The 23,880-nt window shown below is 40.1% G+C and overlaps 1 protein-coding gene across 5 annotated transcripts in view; it reads left to right on the forward strand.

Annotated features, from left to right (window-relative positions):
• BBS10 (Bardet-Biedl syndrome 10) overlaps positions 1 to 23,880 on the forward strand; it is an 87,591-nt gene that overhangs the window by 14,290 nt on the left and 49,421 nt on the right. For 3 of the 5 annotated variants that reach the window (XM_058176777.1, XM_058176776.1, XM_058176774.1), the window contains exons 4-5: positions 163 to 725; positions 2,265 to 2,332. The gene's annotated coding sequence lies outside the window, so the exon portion shown is untranslated. Of the gene's footprint in view, positions 1 to 162; positions 726 to 2,264; positions 2,333 to 3,453; positions 4,255 to 23,880 lie in introns of those variants that run through there. The other 2 variants (XM_058176773.1, XM_058176778.1) reach the window with 1 other exon arrangement.

The following is a 23,880-nucleotide window of genomic DNA, read 5'->3' on the forward strand; positions in this document are numbered from 1 at the left end:
TTATAAACTGATTCACCATTTACAGATAGATGACATTCTCCCCTGGACATTTGTATATAATTATGAAATATTTGATATACCCTGAATTGAAATGCATTTGGAATAATAAAAGACTCTTCGTTTTCTATCATGTTCTGATGGAATGCTTTTATTCTCATCTAGGTTTCATATGCAAGTAAATGCCTTTTTCCATGAAGATCAACTCAAATTTTAATACTGGTTTAGCATTTCAGCTAGTTATCCAAAGCAGCAAACTGGTGTGTGAACATTTTATCTATTTATACTGAAGTCCTGACCACCAAACATATTTAAATCCACGGAGCGCAGTTGCCCTTATACTTATTGGATGGATGCTGACGCCCCCTGTTGGATGCAAGTTGACATATCACAATTTACAGTTTTTTTGTTTTTTTATTCTGCCTTTATTATTTTTATAAATAATTCAAGGCAGTGAGTATATGTAACATTCTTTCCTCCTATTTTGCCCATTTTTAAGTGTTTTGTTTTGAAAATTTTCATAACAGTAATAATCACCAGGGCAGGGAACATACGTTGTAAAATTCTAAAGAGAAGTTCAGATAGGCAGCAGATTCAAATACGGGCACAAATTATGCCTGTATAGGCCTTACCAGCCACCTGTGGACACATTGTGGAGAGCTCACAACCTGTTAGATGTCACGGTCCTCTTCGAACACAATGGAGAACATCATCGGATTCAAATCCAGGTGACCAAATAGATAAATTGGCTTGTTTCCCATAGTAACATAGTTTGTTAAAGGCTATTTTACTACTTTTTTTAATCCTGTCTGTCTACATTTCTTTCCCTTTTTTCCCATAATTCAATCCAAACACAATATAAATTGTATACCGATTCAAACACTGAGGCTGTCATAAAGGAGGACTTGACTGACTCTGCAATAACTTCTTGTTCTCGTGGGGTAGTTCAGGAAGTATTTAAACTGAACACTTGTCAGGGAGAGAACGCAAGGGAGGCTACGTGAGGACCAAATAGGTTGTAACACAAATGGACTTTCTTCCCATTTATAATGGTTAACCCTAGAGGTTAATGTGTCTGAAAATCCAGGGTGGGAGATTATTGATGGATTGTGGGTGGATTATGGTGTCAGTCTTTACTGACAGGACATTTTTGAGGTCTCTTAGATAGAGTTTCTTCTAAGCATTCCCATCTGTACACATGATACATCAAAAAAATAAAAGTAGTGTTTGGCCTACAAAGCATGAGAATGACGATACAAGGTGTTCGACAGATAAAATAATTTATATTCATACTGTAGTATCAGACTCCATGATTTTAACAGTTTTAGGCCCCTAATCCAAATTCTGTCTGACTTTTACAAGGCACTAGTAAACAGAAATTAAATTGCAATTGCTCCAATTCGAAAGATGGCTATGGGAGAACCATTAGTTCTTAAAGCTAGAAAACAACAGCAAGGTATACTATAATGTTAATATTGGTATAAATAGGTCACAAATGGCTCTAGCATTACATATTCTCCCTTCATCTCAATTATATTTCCAGTTTACTCCTGATTCACCCAACCAACATAATCTTGTAGTAATTTTGTCATTAGAAGGCACAAAACTGCTGTGATATGTGTAAAATTTCTTTAGCAGATTTCAGAAACTTCAGTTAACATTCTATACAGATATTTACATTGTCAATAGGCAAACAAATTGCCAAGTGAGACTGGCTATAGTCATTGTATGATTCACATTAAACAGCTACTTTCCATCCGACATTTTCTGGCCCAGTTCTACATGTTGCTTCTCTTTATTATGAACTGCATGAAACCTAGTTTGTGAAAGAGCACAATCTCCTACACAAGCCTAGTCTGCGTGTTGGTAATAATCACATAATGCTAAGCCAGTAATTTAATCGTAGTTTATATTGTCAATACAGTTATATTAATCTAGTCCGTGCATAAAACCAAGCCATCACGGATGCAGGGTCAAATCATCATTGTATATAGGATGAAGAAATACGAACTAAGTCTTTGTCTTCACTATTGGACACTCTTCTAAAGCTGACAATCCATATCTGAAATATCATTTTGAGGTAAGCCTGCCTAACCCCAAATTTGCTGACTTTACAGCTCCAGGCAAATTTAGCTGATCGATTTAGTGGTGAAGGCCTGTCCATTATCTGATTTTAATCTGGTAATTGATCTGCATCTTTTGCTGGTTTTTGGTTCTGCTTATTCAATTCTGTGATCGATCGACAACGCATTTATTTTTCATTTCAGTCTCTTAATTCCATCTGCTGCTCTGCAGTCTTCGCTGAAAAGCAGCATGGAACATATTTAACGAATAGGTCAGTATCAATTCATTACTTAGACTTTTGCTGTGTTCTTTGGAAATCCTTTTATAAATGTAACAAAATATATTTTGGAGGCTATTTTAGGTCACTAATATTGTAAGCCTTATTGAAACATTGGGTAGCCATCAGTCTAATTAAATTAGACTGACATCTCTGACTGAGAAAAGGCAGATTGTCAGGCTCATCAAAAGAGGAAAATGAGAATCTGTAATCTCTGTTTCCAAAAACTGCTGATTAATCCATCCTGATGATTCAGCACCTGGCTTGTTACCCACATTCAATCAATATACTGTAGTGGGAGCAGAATATTTTCTTACCCTCCATTACAAACTAGGGCTGCATAAATGTCACTTTGTAATTTGTCGCTGGGGAATGCCACTAAACATGAGCCAGAAACCACTCCAATTTGTTTCAGTGTAAAGGTTTCATCAAGACCTCTTCAGCACTATGCCAAGAGAAATGACTTTCAATCAGGATATCTGACAGATAGTCCTCGACTTACAACCATTCATTTAGTGACCATTCAAAGTTACAGTCGCACTGAAAAAAGTGACTTGTGGCCTTTTTCACACTTAATGACCACTGTAGCATCCCCATAGTCATGTAATTTGGGCTCTTGGCAACTGACATATTTATGAACAGTTGCACTTTCCCATGTCTATGTGATCACCATTTATAACCCACCCACCCAGCTTCTTCAAGCAAAGTCAATGGGAGAAGCCACGTTTACTTAATGACTGGATGATTCAGTTAACTAAGGGCGGTGATTCACTTTACAGCTGTGGCAAAAGAGGTCATAAAGTGGAGCAAACTTCACCTTGCTTAGCATAAAGAATTAGATGCTCAATTGTGATCGTATGTCAGAGGATACCTATATGATGAATTGGGTTAAATACCTGCATGCGAGTAGAACTTAAAATATATTAAAGTGTCATGATGGGTTTGTAGATGGATAAGTCATGGAATGTCTGGTAGAGGTAGAATGACCACTCACTCAGTCCTTATTTTCAAACTTGTCAACTTTAAGATGTGTTATCGATAGAGGAGAATATTTGTAGCTCAGTGTTAAAATGAGAGGTCCTTGATGCTCTCTGAACTTGATTGTTCCCTTGCAGATGGTTCATTAGCAAACTGATGACGTTACCTACTTTGGTAATGAAATGTCTAAAAGAAAACAACCAAGCTCAGAGAACACCAAGGACCTTTCATTTAAGATGTGTGGATTTTGACTCGCAGGAATCCATGGAATTCACAGATACTGAAGTTGTCAAGTCTGAAAAAAAACTGCCTTAAGAAGAGTTAAATCATCCAAGCCCACAGAGTCCGAAGATTTTGTCAGGTGAAACAGGTGCTATGATGCAAGCCGTATACATACATATGATGGCACAATCAGACAGATCCAAGAAGACAACCTTGCATTGTGATATCATCATTTACCACTTGGTACCGTCTTACCCTGAATCCAGGCGCATCACTGAGCGGCTGCAATTACATGGCTGTAAATGCTTTGTGTTATTTTGCATGTCTAGCTCTTCTGATCTCTTCTAGCTTTGATTTCCCTTTTTATGTTCATAATAATCTGTATTCCTTTTTTTTTTTCGTGACTGGCATAAAAACTGGTTTTTATCAACTAAGTGGCATTTCAAAAGTATATCTCGTGAGATCAAAATAGCATCTGTGGCCTCAATACACTGTATGGCATTGCTACTACACTGTAATTCCTAATGTCCCTCAATTATCAGTTGTATATTCTTCATTATTATTATTCATCAGGTGAGTCACAGGTTCCTCAATCTTGATCTAAGTGTTGCCAAATTTTATTTATTTTATTTATTTATTTTGTCAAGTATATATTAGATTATCTATATAAGTATAAGCATGAGTTGAATACATAAAATGAATACAATTAAAGGGAACACTTTATGCACACCCCTTAAAGACCCCTTAGGAATGGGGTGAGGTCAACAGTAGACAGTCTTAGGTTAAAGTTTTGGGGGTTTTGGGATGAGACCACAGTGTCTGGTAGTGGATTCCTGGCATTAACAACTCTGTTACTGAAGTCATATTTTCTGCAATTGAGTTTGAAGCGGTTCACTTTACATTTGTATCTATTGTGTGCTCGTGTACTGTTGTGGTTGAAGCTGAAGTAGTCATTGATAGGTAGGACATTGTAGCAGATGATTTTATGAGCTATACTCAGGTCATACCGAAGGCGGCATAGTTCTAAATTTTCTAAACCCAGAATTTCAAGTCTGGTGGCATAAGGTATTTTGTTGTGAGCAGAGGAGTGGAGGACTCTTCTTGTGAAATATTTCTGGACACACTCAATTGTATTAAGGTATTGTATTAATAAATGAAAGGACTGTTGATTGACTCTAGAGAAAAGTTAGAATAGAATAGAATTCTTTATTGGCCAAGTGTGATTGGACACACAAGGAAATTGTCTTGGTGCATATGCTCTCAGTATACATAAAAGAAAAGATACCTTCATCAAGGTACAACACTTACAACACTTAATGATAGTCATAGGGTACAAATTTAACACTTAATGATACAACACTTAATGACAGTCATAGGCTACAAATAAGCAATCAGGAAACAATATCAGTATAAATCGTAAGGATACAAGCAACAAAGTTAGAGTCATAAGTGGAGAAAAGTTACATTCTCATGTCTCCAAACAACTTCATCTGACTTATGCCGTCTTTCTTCAACTAAGCAGATTATTATAGATGTTTATATACATGTTTAAAAGTACAATTGATCAGGATTCAGATGTGACATTGGACTGAGGAAATACAATGCTTATTCGATGGCCTACAGAATCCCAGCAGACCAGTAGATGGCGCAAAATGGACATTTTAGGAATGTCCTTTTCATAGTCCTCCCTTCCTGACTAAGGGATTTTTGTGTAAATTGAGAGGTATTTAACTGAAATTCATGCAGCTCAAACGATACCCAAGTCTCATTCATCTGGAAATCTAAAGATAAAGTAGAGCAATTAATGTATTAATTCATTGCCACACCAATTTAAAAGGCAGCACTTTAATTAGATTTAGAGTCAGAACTGTAAATTGGAATGTAAATGTATGGGATTCAAATTGCATTGGAACTATTTCCATATGTCATCTCAATAACTTACAACTGCCCTGTGAGACAGTCAACAGTACAGGTGGTACTTAACTTATGGCTGTAATTGAGCTCAGAATTATGGTTGTATATTATGCCACTTAAGTGGGTCATCACATGACCAACCCCAATTTTGTGACTTTTTTTGCCGCTGTTGTTAAACAAATCACCTTGGTTGTTAACAAACCCATTGTCTGCAATGGAATTGTTTTGCTGGAGATAAAAGCAATTCCCCATAATGGAGAATATTTGTAGTTCAGGGATGAAAGGGTTAGGGTCTTTGGTGCTGGCTTTCATTACCCAAACTAGATAACATCATCAGTACTAGCAATGAAATTTCTTTTAAGTGTCTAAATGTCTAGTAATGAAACTATAACAGAAATGAACTGCAAAAAAACAACCAAGCTCAGAGAAGTTAATAATAATAATAATAAGTAATCTTTATTGTCAATGCACAACATATGTACAATGAGATTGGTTGCACTCCCTCAGTGCACCCCCCCCAACACCATACACCACAGTCATCCCTATCTTCAAAAAAGGAGACCCCAGCTTAGTCGAAAACTACAGACCGATCTCCCTTTGCTGCGTCACCTGCAAAGTCATGGAATCTATCATCAACCAATCCATTACCTCACACTTAGTAACCAACAACCTACTCTCCAACAAACAATTTGGTTTCAGGAAAAAATTATCATGTAATTTACAACTTCACCACTGCAAAAACATATGGACTTCAAATCTTGATCAAGGCAAATCAATAGATGCAATCTACATAGACGTCTGCAAAGCTTTTGACTCAGTAGTACACGATAAACTTCTCCTAAAACTAATATCCTATGGCATCTCAGGACCCCTCCACAAATGGATATCTGCTTTTCTGTCTAACAGACAACAAGTGGTCAAAATTGGCAATGCTTTATCAAATCCTGTTCCTGTCAAGAGTGGCGTTCCTCAAGGCAGCGTCCTTGGACCAACACTCTTTATACTATACATTAATGATCTTTGTGACCATATCTCAAGTAATTGTGTTCTCTTTGCTGATGATGTCAAACTATTTAACACCACAGACAATACTTCTATCATTCAAAACGACCTTGATCATCTAACCGCTTGGTCTAAAAATTGGCAGCTCCAAATTTCAACCAGCAAATGCTCAGTCTTACATATAGGAAAAAAGAACCCAAAAACTAAGTACATACTAGATGGACATTACCTTACAGACGACCCCCATCCCGTTAAAGACCTTGGAGTTTTCATGTCAAATGATCTAAGTGCCAAAGCCCACTGCAACTACATAGCAAAAAAAGCTCTAAGAGTTGTAAACCTAATTTTGCGTAGCTTCTTTTCCAAAAACATCACACTACTAACCAGAGCATATAAAACATTTGCTAGACCAATTCTAGAATACAGCTTGCCTGTTTGGAACCCTCACCACATCTCTGACATCAATACAATTGAACGTGTCCAGAAATATTTTACAAGAAGAGTTCTCCATTCCTCTGAAAACAATAAAATACCCTATCCCACCAGACTTGAAATCCTAGGCTTAGAAAACTTGGAACTCCATCGCCTTCGACAAGACCTAAGCTTAACTCACAGAATCATCTATTGTAATGTCCTTCCTGTTAAAGACTACTTCAGCTTTAATTGCAATAATACTAGAGCAACTAATAGATTTAAACTTAACGTCAACCGCTTTAATCTAGATTGCAGAAAATATGACTTCTGTAACAGAATCATCAGTGCTTGGAATACTTTACCTGACTCTGTGGTCTCTTCCCATAATCCTAAAAGTTTTATCCAAAAACTTTCTACTATTGACCTCACCCCATTCCTAAGAGGACCATAAGGGGCGTGCATAAGCGCACAAACGTGCCTACCGTTCCTGTCCTATTGTTTTTCTTTTCTTCTTCCTATATATATGCTTATACCTCCTTATATTTACTCATATATGTGTTTATATACTATATAATCTTTTTGTATGATACCTACATATATTGTTGTGACAAAATAAATAAATAAAATAAATAAATAAACTCACAGTGAAGACAGAAAATCCCTAACCTAATAAATCATATTAACGAAACACCCAGTCCTATTGCACCAGTGTGAACATGTTACACATTGCACCGGCCCTGCAGTTCATCATACTACATAGTTATGTTATTTCTCATTCAGGAGTCTGACAACTCACAGATAAAAACTGTTCTTCAGCCCGTTTGTGTGGCTGGCTATACTTCTATATCTCTATATACTTCTATATACTTCTATATCTCCTTCCCGATGGTTACTTAGTTTGGGTAATGAAACGTTTGCAAGAAAACAACCAAGCTCAGCACCAAAGGCCTCAAAGTTGAAAATTGCAGTCATGTGACCGGGACATCGCAAACAACCATAAACTTGGGCCAGTTGCTGAATGCCCCAAATGTACTTAAATGACTACAGGGGCCCCCAGCTGTCGGAACTTCAAAACTGGGTCATAAATGCCATTTTTTGATGCATCGCAACTTTGAATAGTTGCTAAGTGATTGGTTGTTGGTCAAGGACTATCTTTATTACCTGAGGGTAATTGTAGCCCATCATCCTATACTGAATTATGGGAGTTGCTGTCCAATTATTGAAGGGCAAAGAATCAGGCTATGAAAAGTTATGCAAGGTTGGCAGCCTATTTTTTGCAGTGAGGGGCAAGATTTGGTTAAAAGTAAGGATTGTCAAACACCAGGGAATTCCGGAGATCCCGGCGGGTCACATAGGTGTAAAGATTTATTGCAAGCTTAAGCTCTCTACAAGAATCTGAACTACTAATAGTCAAAGGACATAAGCGGGAGTTAAGAAGGTATTCAAGGTAGGCTGCACTTTGATTCTTGTGGGCGCAAAGGAACTCATGACTGATGACGCATTTGACCCTTCATCAGGCTCAGCCTGGTCATCTCCTACAGGCAACTGTGACTTCAATTCATCCCTCAGCCCCCATCAGCATCTCTCAAACTCCCTAACTTTAAGTCCTGTGAACTTCATTTCATGCTGACTAGGGAATTCTTTCCTGGAGAAAGTATCCATGTTTGGAAGAGTTAGTGGTGAAAGGAAACATGTTAAAGAACACGGTGGCTGGACGCCATCAAACATGACACTAGTCAGAGCATAGAATAACTCAAAGAAGTAGTGCAAGTTCAGAAGATGTGGGAGACATCTGGCCCATAGAATCACTAAGAGTCAGACATCTGAATGGATAACATCAACATCATCAGGGAATTCTGGGAGTCTGAAATCCGCCTACTTGAGAAACACTGAATAGACTCATGGAGGCTGTCAGTGTTCAAAGTAATGTACCCATAGAAAGGAGAACTCTGAGGCAGGCAAGTTCCTCAAAGAACAATTTATTGGATACATCATATTTGCAAAACTGATGAAAGCAGACTCTACAATTCCTCCGGCTTTCACCTAACTAAAAGTAAAAGTTTCTCTTTCCCCCCAAGTCACTGGTCACACTGTCCAATCCAGTTGCTGGCCAGTTGCTTGGTTACTTTGCTCCTCCTCTGGCCAGCCACCTGTGAGAATGCCCTTGGTTCCCACAGGAAAACTTTGTTTTGGCTATCAAACCCGTCTAACTATTTCCCCCCTCCCTCTGTTGTGTGGCAACCCTGAAGCCTCCAAGATGGCCTCAGCCAGGTTCACTTCAGGGTTGACAGAGGCATCTAATAAATTAAAAAAGGACTTGCAAAGTTGTGCTGTCCCACCAGGGGTGGGTTCTACTTACCTTTACTATCAGTTCACAACAGGATTGTGCGCGTGTGATCGCTTTGCTTGTGCACACACCGAGCTTCTGCACATGCGCAGATCATCTATGAAGACATCCGGGTGGGTGGGCAGAGCCTCCACCCAGTTTTACTACCGGTTCGCAAGAACCAGACAGAACCGGGAGCAACCCACCACTGTGTCCCCCCCTCCTTTTTCCCGTAAAACTGATGAGCGAGATGCAGAAGTCTACAAGGGAAGTGGGCTGTGACTCTTAAAGTGAGGCCAATTTTACAGTGAGAGCCAGCAGAGAGCCAGCCAACTGAGCCAGCAGATACGTTACAGGTAGTCCTCAACTTACGACCGCAATTGAGCCCAACATTTCGGTTGCTAAGTGAGACATTTTGTTAAGGGAGTTTTGCCCCAATTTACAACCTTTCTTGCCACAGTTGGTAGGTGAATCATTGCAGTTGTTACGTTAGTAACATGGTTGTTAAGTGAATTTGGCTTCCCTATTGATTTTGCTTGTCAGAAGGTGTCAAAAGAGGATCACATGATGTCAGGACACTGCAACTATCATAAATAGGAGCCAGTTGCTAAGCATCTGAATTCTGACCATGGGGTTGCTGCAAGAGTTGTAAGTGTGAAAAACGGTCAAAAGTTATTTTTTTCAGTGCCGTAGTAACTGGTGGGTAGGTAGGAAAGAAGGGAGGAGAAGAAAGGATAGGAGGAGAAGAAGAAGGAGAAGATAGAGGGTTAGAAAGGATGGTAGTGAGAAGTGGGAAAGAGGTGGGGAAGTAGGAAAGCGAGGAGAAGGATGGTGGGGAAAGTTGAAGAAGGATGAGAAGGGAAGAAAGGATTAAGGGAGGGAGTGGCAGTCGAGCAGCCCTGATTGAGTATAATTTGAGTATAGGATTGATTGTTGGATAAGTGATTGTATTGTACACTGGTCAAATTGTGGGAATTATTATGGAAAATAAAAAAAAATTGCCTTGTAACTTCGAACAGTTTCTAAATGAAGTGTTGCAATTTGAGGATTACCTGCACTGTATCTGCTGCATGATGCTGGCTCTCAGTCTATGAAGGAATCCATAAAGGTATACAACAGACCAGTGGTGAAATGTAAAATTTGTTACTACCAGTTCTGTGGGTGTGGCTTGGTAGTGGTGGTGTAATGTGACTGGGTGGGCGTGGCCAACTTTTTTTTTTTTACTTTTAAAAGAATTTTTTCGACAACCTCTTTGGCTGAAGAGGTTGTAGAAAAAAATGCTTTTAAAAGGCTCTGATGATCCCAGCTGAGCCACGTGCTCATCAGAGGCTTTTTTTTTTACTTTTAAAAGCATTTTTTCAGCCAAAGAAAAAATGCTTTTAAAAGTTAAAAAAAAAACACCTCTGATGATCGCACGGCTCAGCTGGGCATGAGCGGGGGGTGGGGCAGGGATATTTGCTATCAGTTCTCTGAACCACCTGCCGCCATCGCTACCGGATTGGGCAATCTGGTCCGAACCGGGAGCATTTCATCCCTGCAACAGACCCTCTAGAATAACCCCTGATCCCCACATCCAAGTAAAAGTTCTGCAAAACACACCAGCAGGTAGAACTGTCAGAAGTATCCTGCTTCAGAAAGCCTTAAAAACCAGCAGTAATAAGGCTTACCCAGGAGGGAAGCTGTCTGTGACATTAAACTTTAAATATGATTAATAAATAACCAGGTTTTTCAAGCAGAGATGAGCTGCTCTGACCCTTGCATGAACTTTCTTGCATTCTTGGCTTGTAGCAGTTTATTTAAAGGTGCAGCATCCCCCACTGAAGGTATTAAATAGCAAGGAAAGCGTTCTTTCCTGCGAAGACATCAAAATGGGCTTCGTGGAGGGAGACGTAAAAAAGGACCAATTAGCGCATATAATTCAGTCTCCCTAGTACAAATATTAATTTGAACTGAAGCTGGTATTTTTGGGGTCTGTAATAGGCCCAAGTCGCCACGAAGAATCAAGTTCGTTCAAGTTCGTTCAAGCAAACTTCAGTCACATTTTTATTTAGGAATAAATTCCATTGGATTTTGCAAGGCACCGTCTGGAAGAAGGTTTTTCAAACTGCGTTCCAGGGATTCTAGGGTTCCCCTAACATCTTGATGAGAGATTAAGTGTTTAAAAAAAAGTTACAGGTTCACAGCCAATTTTCTATCATTAGAGCTTTATTTCTTGATTGCGGATTATAGCAATTTATTTTTAACTGACAGATTCTGTGGGCTGAGAAAGTGAGAAAACCCCTGCTCAAACGGGTAGAGGGTTTATTGTTATTTATTATTTGTTATATTGCTTTTTTATTTTTATAAGCTGCCTAGAGTCACTAGAGTCTAGGCAGCTTACCTAGTGACTCTGGTTGGCGGCCATACAAATGTTCATAAATAAATAAATATATGAAACGTTACCTAAATGCGGGTCCCAGAGATAGAAACGAAGCTTGCGAGTTGTTTGTTTATTTATTTTTTGGGGAAGGGGTCCTCAACTTATGTCTACCATTGGGACCGGAATTTCCATTGCTAATAAGGTGGTTGTTAATAGAATCACGGCAGCTGTTATGAACTTTTCTGCCACGGCTGTAAACCGCGATTGCCTGGTGGAGTCCTGTACAGGTATTCCTCAACTTACAACAGTTCATTTAGTGCAAGGGTATCAAACTCGATTTCATTGAGGGCTGCATCAGGGTTGTGTTTGATCTTGGGGAGGGGGCTGTGGGGGCGTGGCCAGCTCAACATCACTCCTGTCAGGGGTACCTGTGACAACTCGAGCGCTGTGCCAGCAAAAACAGGCTCGTGAGTTCCATTTTCAGCTGCAACAGCCTCCCCCGACCTTCCCAAACTCCGTTTTCGCTGGCAGAGGCACCGCGGGCCAGTCCTTCATTGTTTCCAGGGTGGTCCTGTAGGCCAGATCTAAACACCCCGTGGGTCAGATCCGGCCCGCGGGCCTTGAGTTTGACACCTCTGAGTTAGTGACTTGAAATTCACAACAGATATGGTTACAGGAGGTTCACACCAAAAAGGATTACAGAAAATTGCTAGAAAACGTAAAATTAGGGAAGTGGCTAGAGACTAGAAGTATTAGATGATGGAAAAAGGCAAAAAGCTTATATATCCATGTTTACGAAAGAAAATGAATAGTCAGAAGGATAGATAGGATAGAAAATAAGAAGAAATAAGAATAAAATAAAATAAAATAAAATAAATAAAAATAAATAAATAAGATTTATAAATAAATAAAATAAAATAAAATAAATAAAAATAAGATAAAAAGAAATAAGAGAGAATAATTAAAGACTATTTCAGCTTCAATCGCAATAATACAAGAGGAAACAATAGATTCAAACTTAATGTTAACCGCTTCAATCTTGATTGCAGAAAATATGACTTTTGTAACAGAGTTGTTAACGCTTGGAACACACTACCTGACTCTGTGGTCTCTTCCCCAAATCCCCAAAGCTTCAACCAAAAACTGTCTACCATTGACCTCACTCCATTCCTAAAAGGATTATAAGGGGCATGCATAAGAGCACAAAAGTGCCTACCGTTCCTGTCCTATTGTTTCCTTTCATTATATATACGCTTATATGGTATATAGTTATTTCATGCTTATGCTTATATATACTGTTGTGACAAAATAAAATTAAAAAAAGAGTTTAATTAAATGAAATGAAAGAGGGAACAAGGATGTAAACATGAGAGGAATAAAGAAACAAAGCTGATGTAAAGAAGGAACATAGTTTTTATGTTAATGTATGTTATGTCAATGTATGTTATGTATTGTTCTTTTTTTGTTAAAAAATAAAAAAATATATAAAAAATTTTAAAAAAAGAAATTCACAACAGCACTAAAAAAAAGCAATGTATGACTGTTTTTCCCATTTACGACTGCCGCAGCAGCTCCATGGTCACGTAATCAAAATTCAGATGCTTTCGCAACCTGACTCACTTATGATGGTTGCAGTGTCCCGGGGTCACATGATCACACTTGGCGACCTGACGAGCAAAGCCAATGGGGAGGCCAGATTCAATTAACCATAGTGTTACCAATGTAACAATGGCAGGGATTCACTTAATAGCTGTAACAATGGGGCTAAGCTCGCTTATCTGTTTCACTTAGCAGCCGTAACTTTGGGCTCGATTGCTGTCGTACTTCGAGGACTACCTATACAGTACAGACTTGTTTTTCTTTTAGGGGGAAAAAAAAAAAGAACAATTATTATTTCCTCCATTTTAAAATGAGCTTTCTTTTTCTCTTTCTCAGATTCCCTTAGGATCTGGATCTCTCCGAACTATACCATCATATGCTCTTAACTAAACTCCTGAGAATTAGAGAAAGGGGGGGGGGACGGAAAGATTTGAGGCTGCCAGCAAAGGAAGTTGGCTAAGATTATTGCAAACCAATTTCAGAGGAGAAGGGGAGTAAGATAAGGAATAATGTGCAATTTGTAGCACCAGCAGAAAAAAAAAAAAATAACGCTGCATGCCCTGGATCAAGCTTAGGAAATCAAAAGTAGTCTTTACCAGCCGAGGGGTGCTTTCATTCTACCAATTTCAGGATGTACAGTAGAATTAGGATCAGTGGGAAGATGTGTGCCTGCTCGCTGGGCATATCTCAGGAGCCACAAAAATAGGTGAGGACCGATTTAGCTGAGAAAGGTTCTTCCCTATTAGGAACGAAGCACATTTCAACTTAAGTACATTTTAAAAATTTCATCCTGTCAGTTGAAAAGCTTTGATTCCCTAAGCATAAATAATTCCATCTCTCTCTCTCTCCCTCTCTCTCCCTCTCTCTCTCTCTCTCTCTCTCTCGGATGGTACATAGGATTCAGTGGTGAAATCCAAATTTTTTACTACCGGTTCTGTGGGCGTGGCTTGGTGGGCATAGCTTGGTGGGAGGGGCAGGGGAAGGATACTGCAAAATCTCCATTCCCTCCTCACTCTAGGGGAAGGATACTGCAAAATCTCCATTCCCTCCCCACTTCTGGGGGAAGGATATTGCAACATCTCCATTCCCACCCCACTCTGGGGCCAGCCGGTTCTCCGAACTGCTCAAAATTTCTGCTGCCAGTTCTCCAGAACCTGTAAGAACCTGCTGGATTTCACTCCTGGTAGGGTTGACCATAGGAACCAGGTTCTATAAAGCATAGGGGGGTTGTTTTAGCAACAGCGGAAGGTTCTGGAGATAAGGAAAGGATCTCCATTTCAGAAATATGTTTGAGGCCTTTTCATCAATCGGGGGTGGAAAGAATTTTTTTATAAATTACCTCCTGAAGTGGCTGAGCAGTTGGCTGATTTTGCAATCCCCTTTGAAGATCCAAGTGGGTAGCACACAGCAACACAACATGCATTCTAAAAACAATGGTAGCATGTGATCCAATTAAGGTGTGTAACCCAAACAAATTGTATCTGGCGGAAGGATTGCACAGAGGGAGTCCTCAACTTACGACCATAACTAAACCCAAAATTTCTGCTGCTAAGTTGTTAAGTGAGACTTTTGCCCCATCTTACAACCTTTCTTGACGCATTTGTTAAGTGAATCACTGCAATTGTTAAATCAGCAACACGGTTGTTCGATTAATCTGGCTTCCCCATTGACTTTGTTTGTCAGAAGGTCGCAAAAGCTGATCACGTGACTCCAGGGCACTGCAACCATCATAAACATGAGTCAGTTGCCAAGCGTCTCAGTTTTGAGCATCTGACCGTGGGGGCTTTGCGGAGATGCTGCAATGGTCGTTAAGTGTGAGAAATTTTCATAAGTCACTTTTTTCAGGGCCGTCATAACTTCAAACTGTCACTAAAGGATCTGTTGTAAATCGAGGATGATCTGTATTTGGAAATATAAAACCGGCAATTTATAACAATAGAATAGAATAGAATAGAATAGAATTTTATTGGCCAAGTGTGATTGGACACACAAGGAATTTGTCTTGGTGCATATGCTCTCAGTGTACATAAAAGAAAAAGAAAAAAAAAGAAAAAGAATACCTTCATCAAGGTACAACATTTACAACACAATTGATGGTCAATATATCAATATAAATCATAAGGATTGCCAGCAACAAGTTATAGTCATACAGTCATAAGTGGAAAGAGATTGGTGATGGGAACTATGAAACGATTAATAGTAGTGCAGATTTAGCAAATAGTTTGATAGTGTTGAGGGAATTATTTGTTTAGCAGAGTGATGGCCTTTGGGGAAAAAACTGTTCTTGTGTCTAGTTGTTCCGGTGTGCAGTGCTCTATAGCCTCGTTTTGAGGGTAGGAATTGAAAAGGATCTGTAAATATTTTCACGGCCCTCTTCTTGATTCATGAACCTTCTTCACAAACCTGCAAAGTGAAGACCTTGCTCAATCAAAGCCAGCATCTCCCCTAAATAAGCTCCTTGCTTTGTTGCACTAATTAGTTAGACCTTGCAGCTTGAGCTAGGTAGTGTTTGTGTCAACCGTTTAAACAGCCCACTCGTACTGTACGTACAGGCTTCACTCTAGCCAGTGGCACTGATTTCATAGGCAGATTAGCTTTTGTGCAAGCGGTGTTTCCCCAGCCTCTCTTTCCTACACCTCAGGCTCACGATAAAATATTAAAATAACATGCAATTCCTCGATTCACGGAGCTGCATTAATGAGCCACGAGGCCTGACACAGTGAAGCTTAATTTTCTGTATCCATCCCGAGCTCTGTTTTATTTGTCTTCAATTGCTGTCTCAGCAGGTCAGTCTCAGCCCAGGCTTGTCAAGCATTATTAATCCTTCAGTCCAAACAAGTTTTGATATCAACTACGTAGATTATTTCACAGTTGTTAAGCATTGAAAGATGGCACAAGCGTTCTGGAGGTTCTCTGCTGAATCAGAGTAAAGTCCACTAATTGGCCTTGATTCATTTAATTTTTCATTACCGCTCTGAGAACCAGCAGCCCAAAGTATAATATAGGCTTGGTAGGCAGATAAAAGGAGGACATGGATTATAAATAGAGACCTCTTTCATATAAAGGAGCAGAGAAGTCCAAGCATTTTTATATCAAAATCCATTCCATGTTTTCTACTGTCCGAAGCTCTCTTGGTTCCAACAGTCTAAAGAAGATGAGTTTTTTCTTTCTTTAATTGATCTTGCTAATTACTTAACAGTTTTTGATTCTTGTACATCTTGAGGTCTACTTACTGATGCAGATCTAACATTCATCTGTTTCTATCCAAGTACATTCTTCCTTTGCAGATAAATAGGGGTAAATCTTGTTAGGATCTTGTGGCCAAATGTTTCAGGAGATAAAAGCGTGTGCATCTTTCCTCTTTTGTATCCAGAATGGGGAACGTAGAAGTTGACTTGTTTTATTATTGTCCTATTTGGGGTTTGGTTCATATGACTGGATCGATCATTGAGTTTTGCATACATTCTTGGTGGCTCTGTCTCCAGTATTCAGAATTTATCAAAACTTCAAGAATGTCGGATTTGGGGCTATGTAGGCTGGTTATGGGAAAGATTGAGGGCAAAAGAAGACGGGGACAACAGAGAACAAGGTGGCTGGATGGAGCTCCGTCGCCTTCGACAAGACCTAAGCTTAACTCACAGAATCATCTATTGTAATGTCCTTCCGGTAAAAGACTACTTCAGCTTTAATTGCAATAATACTAGAGCAACTAATAGATTTAAACTTAATGTCAACCGCTTTAATCTAGATTGCAGAAAATATGACTTCTGTAACAGAATCATCAGTGCTTGGAATACTTTACCTGACTCTGTGGTCTCTTCTCATAATCCTAAAAGCTTTATCCAAAAACTTTCTACTATTGACCTCACCCCATTCCTAAGAGGACCATAAGGGGCATGCATAAGCGCACAAACGTGCCTACTGTTCCTGTCCTATTGTTTTTCTTTTCTTCTTTCTATATATATGCTTATACCTCCTTATATTTACCCATATATGTTTATATACTATATAATCTTTTGTATGATTCCTACATATATTGTTGTGACAAAATAAATAAATAAATAAAATAAATAAATAAAGTTACTAAAGCAGTCGGTGTGAGCTTAAATGGACTCCAGAGGATGGTAGAGGACAGGAAGGCCTGGAGGAACGTTGTCCATGGGGTCGCGATGGGTTGGACATGACTTTGCAACTAACAACTGTGGAGTCAGTGTGCATTGCGAGGTACAAAATCTGAACAGTAATTCAGCCCTGTAAAATCCTTGGTCAGACAACTGAGTCAACTGTCAACAGTTATAACCTAATTAAGAGGAAGACTTAACCTAATCAAGAGGAAAGACTTAACCTAATCAAGAGGAAGACCTAACCTAATCAAGAGAAAGACGTGACCTAATATGGCAGTTGGGGAAACAGATACTTAGGATAACAATTCATGCTACGTGATAATTGTATAATCATGCCTTACCTGTTTACTACTCAATAAAAGGTGTGCGCTCAGAGCAATCTGGGCTCACCCCATCCAGAGAGAACAATGGTGTCTGAGTCTTTATTGGGAAGGTAGCCCGTGTTCTTAACACGCACCCTTGCGAGGGCCAGAGTCATCTGCAAACAGCATCCCTGCGGGGACCCTACGAGTCAGCGAAGAAGACCCACCCTAGATGACAACGATGCAACAATTGGGAGCTCGTCCGTGGATTCTTCTTGACTCCAAGGTGTGATCTCTGTCTAGAGATACACTTCCTTCACTCCTATTACTTCGGACCTGGAATAGGCTACATACACGTAAGTAATGGGCTCCTCACTTTCCAAAGTTTCGTCAGTTCATAGGGACGAACTTTATCCTTTAGTGAAGAAGACTAACTGTTTGCAAAAAATTAATGGCGCCACTGTATATCCTCTTTCTAAAAAATCTCTTAATCAATTTCTTCTCTATGTGACTCTTCATTGTCCTGCCTATCCCCAGGAGGGTACCTTGCGTTGTTCCTCTTGGGAGCGATTAGGCAAATATCTTTATGAACACCCCAGGGCACCAACTGAAATCTTAACCACATGGAGGGTGGTCATGGCTGCTCTTACTATCCTTTATCCTTCCACTTCTACATTACCTGAGTCCAATACAAAAGTATTGGCACCTCTCGAACCTCTGTCTGATCCCCCTCCTTACGATTCTGTTTCTCCTTCCGCTCCTAATTCTTCTGAAATTTCCTCTTTACAAACTGTTTGTGCCCCTCCAACTCCTTCCTTTCCCTCATCCTCCCTTTCCCCCCTCTCTGAACCTTCAAAGCATATTGAGCTAGAAATTAAATCTGTGCTTGCTGTCCCTTCAGCCCCTTGCTTTCAACTCTCAAAGCATATTGAACCAGAAGTTAAACCTATACCTGCTTCTTCCATCTCTGCTTTGAAAACTGCCTCCTTTCCCCTTCCTGCCTCCCTTCCCCCAGAGCACCCCTCCCTTTCCCCCATGGGTGCTCAGCAACTGATTTGGTTCAATTACTTCTCTATATTTGAAAACAATCTGGAAAAGAATTTGCTCAGTGACTATATGGAAAAATTGGGAACTTATTTCCATGAAAGTCCAAGAGCCCCTGTAAAAATTCTGTCCAAGTGGCTCATGGACCTTGAATGCCTTATTTTACACGAAGTCACTTAAACAGTTTGTCAAGACCTCTGCCTTATCAAAAATGACTCAAAAGGATCCACAATCACATTCATGAATTAAACTGCTGAGTTTTCTCAGACAACGTTCCCTAGGTCTGTAAATGTTGTTTGATGATGTGTGTGCTTGTGTATGTATGTATGTGATCATTTTCAGACCTGCATAAGAATTGTAGAGATAATTGTGATGCTTTGTAGGAATTTAGCACCCACCCCCCTCCTAGAAGAATGAAATATTCTAGGAAATATTTTAAAAAGCAGAATATTATACCTTCCTGGATGAGAAATGGAGAAACATATTTTAAAGACAAAGGAGCTCCCTGCAACTTCCTGACTCCCCCCCACCTTTGTCAATGGGCCATTAAAAGCCTCAGCTAAGCTCACTCATTCTCCCCACCTTTGTCAATGGGCAATTAAGGCTTCAACCAAGCTCACTCAATCCCCCCATGATTTGCAACACAATACAACTGAAACTCACCACATGGCAAGGCTCAAGCAAGCTTGAGAGACAGCCAGCAAGGCTAGCTAAGACCCCCACCCCCTGGGAGTCTGACAACCAATCAGGATACTCTTCCTGTGCCCCAGAAAGGTCAAAGCTCAGAAAAAGCATAAAACCAGGGAGCACACAGGATCTCAGCCCCTTTCTGTTCAGGAACTCAAGCCATGTGATCCTGACCACCATTAAACCATCTTTCCAAGCAGCCTCCATGTTTCCAGTGTCTTTGTCCCCACTTGGAACTGAACCCAGATGGATATTTCTTCCAACAATTGGCGACTCCGCCGGGACTCCAAGCTAACCTAACCAATGGACCTGGCCCAGGTAAGCCTCCCTTGCTAGCAGCAGACCCATTGAGTCTGTGGGTAAGTTTTCCTGGACCTTGGCCATTTGGAACTAGGTTTTAAAGGGGTTTTGAGTTTGAGCTCAAAGACTGCTTGGAAAGAAGGTGAGTACCTCTAAATTTTAATTTTAAGCATGGAAAAGCATGGGAAATATGTGTATGCCTGCATGTGTGTGAATGAGAGAGCCCTGCACCCAATCACAGCTGGATTTTGCATCCTCTGTGCATTTCCTAACCGCAGAAAGACCAAAAGTCTGGAGAGCATGGGGTTTTGCCAGAGCACAGGACCTTCTGTTAGGGAAGGAAGAAGTGTGTGTGGGATTCCACCTGAGGAAACAGTCTGATTCCACCTCTTTGAGCAACCTCTAGCCGCACCTCTGCCTACTGCTAGCTCCACCGAGCCGTGACCGTAGGATAGAGAAAGCAAGGGGAAGCCAAACGTGGAACTTTGTGTTTATTAGGAACGGAAGCCGAGCGAGAGGAAAGTAAGTGTGAATGAAGCAATTAAGAGAGTAAAAAGAAAAAGGAGAAAAAAGGAAGCAGGAGATCTGCTTGGGGCCCTGGATGCCCGGAGGCTGCCAGTACTGCCTGGTATGCTAAAAAGGAAGCAGGAAGCAGTGTTGAAGAGGTGCTCGTACCTACTGGCAGGGCAGTAGGTCCTCTGGGGTCACCTTTTTTGATCCAAAACGGAAGCTCCCTTAACAGGAAGGTGCTCATACTTGACAGAAGGAGTCAAGTCCTTCCCAGAACCTTTTTTCTGAAAACTGTAGGAGGATCCACCGGCTAGGCCAAAGTGAAAATAAAACCTCACATCGGAGAGGGAAACATGGGAAGCAGTAGCTCAAGGGTGGAGGGAAATCCCCTGGAAAACCTGCTGGGGGCCTGGAGTGCCCGGAGGCTGCCAGTTTTACCTGGTATGCGGAAAAAGAAATTGAGGAAATTGTGTAATAAAGATGAGAATAGGAAACAAATTTGGCTAAATAAAGGTACTTAAAAGAAAAGGGAAATATATAAATAGGAATGTTTGGTTTTTGTTTTGTTTGTTTGTTTGTTTGTCTCTTTCTCTGTCTTCTATGGAACCACGTGGTCTGTCTGTTAAGATTTGTGCCTTCCCTAATTTAACTTGAGATTTATGGCGGGAATGATCAGTGTGTGTGTAAATCTCAGAGTTTTGTTTTCCTCTCTGTCCTCCTTGTTTTTATGTGTGTATGTCTGTCTTTGTGGGCCCTTGAAGTAATTGTAACTGTAAAATGTATCTGATCTCTAGAGACAAGAATTTTAAATTGTTAGGGGAAAACAAAAACAAAAGGTTGAAGCAATAAAATAGAGAAAAGAGAGAGAGAGAGAAAAGAAAGAAAGCCTTTGCCCTATTTTCGTGTGGCCACCGGGAATAGGGTACAGAACTTTTCATTTCTGCTTTTTTTCTCCTTCTCTTTATCTTAAAGTAACAACTCAAGTTTATGAGGAAATGTTTTAAGTTCACTTACAAGAGAAAAAAATTCAGTCTTGCATTTACTGTGTGTTTAAATGATTTTACCTCTTCTTGAAGCATGTGAATCCAGTTTTTTTCTTTCATCAGTTGTGTCTCCATTTTGTTTAAACTGCATTACCTTTTAGTAACTGCAATATTGATGTGTTGTTTCTTTTCAAACTCTGCCTGCAAGATATCTACCCCCCCCCTTTAATCCTGTTACAATGCCTTTCCTGAGAAGATTACCCACAAAAGTGGGGAGGAGATCCTGTTCTAATGTCTTTCAGCCCTGAAAAGATGACTCTGCAACTGTGGAAGCAGAGCACATGGTTCCAGATGCTGCCTCCAGAGGAGACCTTCCATTTGTTGGAGCCAGGAATTGAGTTTGAATCCAGCCCCCACTGAAAGTCATCACAGCAACCAGATTGGAGCAGACCTTTCCAAACCTGACTGACCAACAAGCATGCCACCCAAAAGATATGAAAGAAAGGACCCTGAGATGTACAAGTAAAGACTAAAAGACTCTTTTCAATTCCCAGAAGACAACTGGAAAGACTATGGGGAGGGTGGAAATTCATTGTAAGGTTTTCTTTCTTGTCTCATTTACATTGTAATCAGTCTAAAGTACCCATGTAAGGATTGTATTTGAGTGGCTGCCACAGTTAGTTCTCAACACCTGAGATTTCTGTCTAATGGTAGGGAAATTTGTCCAGCATGTTTGTATTGCCTGTATTGTAAAAGTAGCTGCATACACAGACACACACAGAGAGAAACACCATTCAGAATTAGTCTATTCCCTTCACTTACCTCCACACAAGACTTTTAAGTTGATTTTTGCTCTGTGGCACTAAAAGCCCAAGGAGTCAGATCTCCCTGCTAATTCCATGGGGGAGGGGCATTCCCCTCAGGCAATTCCTCTCTTGAAGAGATAGCAGAAAAAGTGATATCCAAAACCCAAGCCCTGACTATGACTCACAAATGATGCTGCCCAGTTGCCCAGTAAAGCAAGATATGTTGCACTGGTGGTCTCATGAGTAGAAGTCCCAGGGCTCATTGTGTGTAATTTTTTTTTAAAAAGAAGAAAGGAAAAAGCCTGGATTGCACACTGATTAACCTCAATTTGGACTGGAAAAAAAATCTTGGATAAAGTAAGAGCTAGGGCAGGTTTAGTAACCAACCCTTGGAAATGGGCAGCCTGTAATTTAAAGGAAAACCATGGCTGTGAAACTTTTGGGATGTGTGCTTGCTTGACCTGACTGGAAGCTCTCAGAAAGTGATATCTAACAGCTGAAATTAATTGGCATAGAAAATTGGATACTGTAAAATTCTTACCAGAACTTTTCCCCTGGCTGCTAGACCTTCATGGTTGAAAGCTTTTGGGAGCCACTGAAGGAATCTTTTTTTCTGTTGTCTCTATCAATGGCTTCCTTTGCATCAGGAAAATTAAAAGCACCCACTGATTTGATCAATTTTAATTTTTGCCAAGAGCATGTTTCAAAACTCACGTTTTGAAAAAAAAAAAAAAAGTAGGGATTGTAGGAATTTAGCACCCACCCCCCTCCTAGAAGAATGAAATATTCTAGGAAATATTTTAAAAAGCAGAATATTATACCTTCCTGGATGAGAAATGGAGAAACATATTTTAAAGACAAAGGAGCTCCTGCAACTTCCTGACTCCCCCACCTTTGTCAATGGGCCATTAAAAGCCTCAGCTAAGCTCACTCATTCTCCCCACCTTTGTCAATGGGCAATTAAGGCTTCAACCAAGCTCACTCAATCCCCCCATGATTTGCAACACAATACAACTGAAACTCACCACATGGCATGGCTCAAGCAAGCTTGAGAGACAGCCAGCAAGGCTAGCTAAGACTCCCACCCCCTGGGAGTCTGACAACCAATCAGGATACTCTTCCTGTGCCCCAGAAAGGTCAAAGCTCAGAAAAGCATAAAAGCCAGGAGCACACAGGATCTCAGCCCTTTTCTGTTCAGGAACTCAAGCCATGTGATCCTGACCACCATTAAACCATCTTTCCAAGCAGCCTCCATGTTTCCAGTGTCTTTGTCCCCACTTGGAACTGAACCCAGATGGATATTTCTTCCAACAGCTTGATTTGCATGTAATGTGTGTATGTGCAAAACTCATTGAGAAGATGTGAGATTTCTGTGTTGTCTTTTGGATTTGCAAGAAATGTGTGCATGTGTGAGAAATTGTCTCTGCATGTGTGTATGTGTGTGTGTGTGTGTGTATCTGTCTGCATAAATTCCGTATGCAAGCAGCCAGGTACTTTTGGAAAAAAAATAATAAAACACAATTTTTTTTCCTTTTGCAAGCAAGTGAGTTACTTTTGGACATTTTTTTCTCTTCAAATGCATGAGAGTGTCTTTCCAGTGAGTTACTTTTAACTTTTTTTCTCTGCCCTCGCTGGCTTATCTTAACTACCCCCACCTTCATTCCTTGTAGTGCCAGGAAGAGGGTGGTGAAGGGGAGAACCATTCACCCCTCCATTTTTTCTCTCTGCTGAGCCTGTCTGAGAAGGAGGGACAAATAGGCTCTTGGAGCTTTGCTTTTCACTAATTTGAATTTCTTCATCTGCATAAAAGCCCTGCAGATATATTTTCCTTTCAACCCTGAAAACAATTTTGATTTTAAATTTCAATCCTGAAAACACTTTTGATTTTAATTTTTAACCCTGCATACAATTTTGATTTTGATTTTAATTTTTAATTTTTCTTTTTTCTGGAACTTTTTGAGGTTTAAACTAC

This window comes from Ahaetulla prasina, chromosome 3, assembly GCF_028640845.1.
Source record: "Ahaetulla prasina isolate Xishuangbanna chromosome 3, ASM2864084v1, whole genome shotgun sequence".
In the NCBI taxonomy this organism is placed as follows: domain Eukaryota; kingdom Metazoa; phylum Chordata; class Lepidosauria; order Squamata; family Colubridae; genus Ahaetulla; species Ahaetulla prasina.